At 38.0% G+C, this 4,830-nt stretch overlaps 1 non-coding gene across 1 annotated transcript; it reads left to right on the top strand.

Moving 5' to 3' along the window:
• The first annotated feature begins 2,674 nt into the window (after nucleotides 1–2,674).
• Nucleotides 2,675–2,741, top strand: Trnae-cuc. The gene has a single exon. It is a non-coding gene; the product is annotated as a tRNA-Glu (tRNA).
• Nucleotides 2,742–4,830: the final 2,089 nt, after the last annotated feature.

The following is a 4,830-nucleotide window of genomic DNA, read 5'->3' as shown; positions in this document are numbered from 1 at the left end:
AGATTATAAAACAATCGGACCACTGCATACTCTGCGTAAACATCACCTCATTGAGCATGTACATTCCAGAGGATACGTGTTAGGTAACGAGAAGAGCAGTGACTGGATATTGTACAATGCCTGCTATAATAATTATAAACTAAAGAAAACTCTCTATGAACAATTATGGGGCAACTGTGTGTAAATGTGTCATTTTAATTTAAACTTTTAAAGCCATGTTCTAAGTAATTATGAATTTCACTTTGTTCGGGTGTTTCTTTGATTTCCACTCTTCAGAATTCCCGTACTTGCCTCAGGGGTATTCAAAAACGTGACCTTGGCACAGGAAAATAAACAAAACAGAGTCAAACCAATTTAAATGGAAAGCACTCATGACTAATCTTAACTAAATTGCAGGAAGGACACAAAGGCTTTTGTGAAAATAGTATACAAGGTAGAGGCCGCTTTCTAGACCTTGAAATATATTAAGGACATATTTGTAGGATATTCCAGGCTTCAGTTTAATTCCAAGTATTTATATCCCTCGTGAAATAACGAGTTTGACCGAGGTTTTTCGAGCGTAAAGTGAAGATTATTTAAAGGTACACGCACACTTGATATTTAGTTTAAGCTAAGTAATATTGTAAACTTATTTATCAGACTTTACACAGATGGAATTTGATCGTGAAGAGATTTTCAACAAAAACAAACAGTAAAGATACACTGTTACTGTACAGACACTACAGAAGCTTGGTGCCTAAAACTGTAGTGATGCCATAACACTGTAAAAGACTTTCTATATTTTCTTGAGTGAAGGTACACAAAAAATTCCATTTCAATTCATTCAGGAATGAACAGATTTGGTTCCATCACATCATACAAATGACCTTTATCTAAACTTTAGAACAGTAGGGTGACTTATGTGTACTATATATGATCCCTTAGATTATGTTTATTACGGGGTCTATTTTCAAAGTGCTATACAGATATATTGGAATTAGCGTATATTACATCGAGTTGGCAAGTATAATGGCCTTACTGGTGAAGCATTTGCCAGAAATGTCGTCACATTTAAGGACTAACAACCAGTGTTGCAGGTGCGAAACTTGCAGGAAAGTACAGTCAGAAATGTTTCACAGAGAGTTCTTATACCAGTATAGCTCGTTTATCATCGATTAAGAATGCAGCGAAAGTTGTGCTATGAAATTTAGGGTTCACAATAATCCAACCAAATGCCCAAAATGACTGCAAATTCAGATATATTCGTCGAAATAATAACACACACACCCCACACACCAAATGATACTAATGATGAACATAATGTATCTTACATAGATATACTTCTTTATTCTATATGTTTTTAAAAGGTAAAATACCATTACTTTATATTTAATAGCAAAATATGAATTCGGCGCAGTTGTTTACAAGTGCACCAGTTGTTCATAATACAGTACACGCATGTAAGCCTGATCTTTTTCCATATGTACAATATTATTAAAAATATTAAGAAACATTTTGAAAATGCCGCAAAGAAGTAGAAGGTACAATAGTGTTAATGTTGATGCAAACCTCCGGCCATTTTAATACACCACTTTAGTGTCTCGTGTACTTCCACATCATTTAAATGCTAAGTACTTGTTTTCACATACTTCCTTTGCCATTTGGTGACTTTTGGCTCCAGGGGCGAAAACTAAGAAGCAGGAATTCCATTAAAATAAAGTCAACATGTCTGCGACACCACCCTTGTTAGAGGTAAGTAGGATCGATATGTCACATATCACAGAGGATGCTCCTAATTTGAAAATCCGTCGATTGTGAAAGTACAGGTAATCGGTTATCATCTTCGTGTAACATTTATGTTCGTGACGCGAGACAATATAAATTGGCTTTTATTGTTGTTACAAATGTGCCTTGGTGCCAAAATGTGTTACAGACTTCTGTCATGTTTTGTAAATGCCTCCAAGCATTGAACAATTTATCCCACCTCAAACATTCAAGAACAAACATCTCACGAAAAAACATTGAACGAATAGAACAAAAAATTTACAAAACATACATGAGTTTGCAGAAAAATGGCAGCGTGAATAGCATTAATATCCTTAGAACTGCTGATTTATCTGTGTATTGAGTGTTGATGACTTTTTGGCAAACATTACTTTACATTCGACATGTGGTGGTTCGATACTGAGTAAAGCACAGGAACGTCATTTGCTGTTGATGACGTAACGTCTGTCTCACAGCTGTTCAACACACGTCGATAGAGAGCATGTTGAGGGAGAGTGAGTGAGTGAGTTTAGTTTTACGCTCAGCAATATTCCAACTATATGAAGATTGGGTCGAGCATGGACCAGACAATCCAGTGATCAACAGCATAAGCATCGATCTACGCAATTGGGATACGATGACATGTGTCAACCAAGTCAGCGAACCTGTCCACCCGATCCCGTTAGTCGCCTCTTACGACAAGCATGGGTTACTAGAGATCAATTGTGATCTTCACGGGTACAAACCGATAGAGCCTGTTGAGGGAATACCCCCACACATGTAAATAAAATCTTCTCATCTCTCCAAAACATATTAAAATTTCCTGGTTGTTATCACAGGCGCGGGCAGCCATGAAAGAAAGGTTCACCATGTACATATTATCACCATTTTTATGGGCGATCCGTCGCTTTATGGTTGAAACACGGAGCACGGTGGTGTAGTGGTTAGCATGCTGGCCTCTCACGCCAGAGGCCCGGGTTTGAATCCCGGTGGAGACACCAAAATTTGTGACCTGGGTCTCATACTGTGTTGTGTCCCTGGGCAAGGCACTTCGTCCACATTGCACTCCACCAAGCTGTTCAAAATGGGTACCTGAGAAGCGGATGTACGGACCTATACGGAAGCGCATAGTAGCAGCTTTGAAAGTACAATTCCGTCAGGGTAAAAATGTAACGCCAGAGAGCAGCATCGTGTTGGATTCTAGGCGCAAATATTAGCATTATTATTATGATTATTAAACAACGCCGATACGATGTAACATCTTACCTCAGTCACACACCAGCGTTTACCAAATACGCTGTTTATTACTATCACCACTACATTCAGTCAGTGCCATTTCTGGTGTCCCCCGCCTTGATGTTGCTGGAATATTGCTAAAAGCGGCGTAAAACTAAACTCAGTCAGTCAGTCAGTCAGTCAGTGTGAGATGGCTCTATATCAAGTGTGTAGTTTTGTTAACATGCATCACGCATTACACTTGATGTTCAGTTCTTTTTATTACAGAAGTGTACATAGAACTGCATAGGTTACATTGTACATGGCAAAACATAATGAGAACAGTTTAAATTAATAATTTTAACATCTTAGATGCATTGCATGATAAATATAGCAAGCTAAATTATTTATAAGTTTACAATCTGATGATGACATGAGGGGTAAGAATTTAGCTTTACTTGGATTGGTGCAATAGGTCTTAGGTAAATTGTTCAAGTGTAGCTGTTTGAAATTGGAACACACGAGGATAACTTGTAACCCGTATCATGTATTGGTAAGAACACAGACTGTGTGTAGGTTGAGAACATTTTGCTATGACCTTAGCCCTTATAGTGAATCGGTTTTATGCCGTCTGTCACAATGTTCTAGAAGTAACACATAGGGGAACAGCATCATTGGAGGAACAGGTCAACAAACTAGACTACTCCACCTTGCTTTCCCCTCAAAAGCCCAAATTCCTGCATAATTTATAATATCGAATGAACATATTCCACCAAAATACGACAAAGAACGACAATCAACATTTTCCCCACTGATATGAATTTCAATATTTCAAGACAATGTGAGTGTTCGTACTATCCTGCTAAACAACCTACGGAATAAAACGCATTTAACAGTGTGATGAAAGACACTGTAAGTAATCATAAAGGTCCGAGGGTGGCATGTCTACAGTGGTAACATGCAGTAAACTTTATGCGACACTGTAGTGTCCACAGACACAGTAAAGATCATTACGATTACAGGAGCTTGTTTCTGGAGGCACACATTTCGCAGTTATATCCTTGCGAAGCACCCTTTAAAGCTCTCTCCAATTTCAGAATCCAACTGGATAAATCTTTGTGTGTTGGACATGTCGCTGTTTGACGTTGCTTGAGTGCATGCGTTGTTAATGTGACTGTCACTGTCACACAATTCGTCACATATGGCGAAAGTATAATTATTATCAGCCGAGAATCTACTGGCAGTATATCCAGTGACATTTCAGTTTTCATTTAACGCTTTTGTGTATTGATGTTTCACGATTCAGCTGTTTTATCTCTGTTATATAAGGAATAGAGTATCTTGTCCATATCACTTGCCCGGCAATGTTTTGGTTACTAAATGAACCTTTGTATTTTAATTTATTTCCCAATCCTGATATAGCAATATCCCAGCTATATGGCGGTGGTCTGTAAAAAATAGATTCTGGACCAGCCAATCCGGTGATCAACAGCATGAACATCGATCTACGCAGTTCGGGTACGATGACATGTGCGAGCCTGACCACAACTTCCTTGTTGGCATTGATTAACCTTTACTCTTGTAATCTAAGGATAGGATAAAAATATTGGTATCGTTCTCACATAAATGCTATGACATATATAGCCCAGACCGTTACTCTAAATAAGCGTTTATTTCCGGGCCATATTCAAAACCTATTATGTGGGACAATGTCTCAACTTTGTTTTTGTTGTTCAAGTAGAGAAGACACGTTTCGATGCTAATGTCTTTGAGGTTCAACCGTATTCCTTATTCATATTTTATTTATTTACACAGCTTTATTTTGTAGATAACGCATCCATGTGTTATACTGTTTATCAATCAAATGAAGAC

This window comes from Haliotis rubra, unplaced genomic scaffold (genome assembly GCF_003918875.1).
Source record: "Haliotis rubra isolate DU_JTF1 unplaced genomic scaffold, ASM391887v1 Scf152, whole genome shotgun sequence".
NCBI classification, from domain to species: domain Eukaryota; kingdom Metazoa; phylum Mollusca; class Gastropoda; order Lepetellida; family Haliotidae; genus Haliotis; species Haliotis rubra.
The sequence above is the reverse complement of the archived record's forward strand: the minus strand, read 5'-3'. Positions and strand labels throughout refer to the sequence as shown.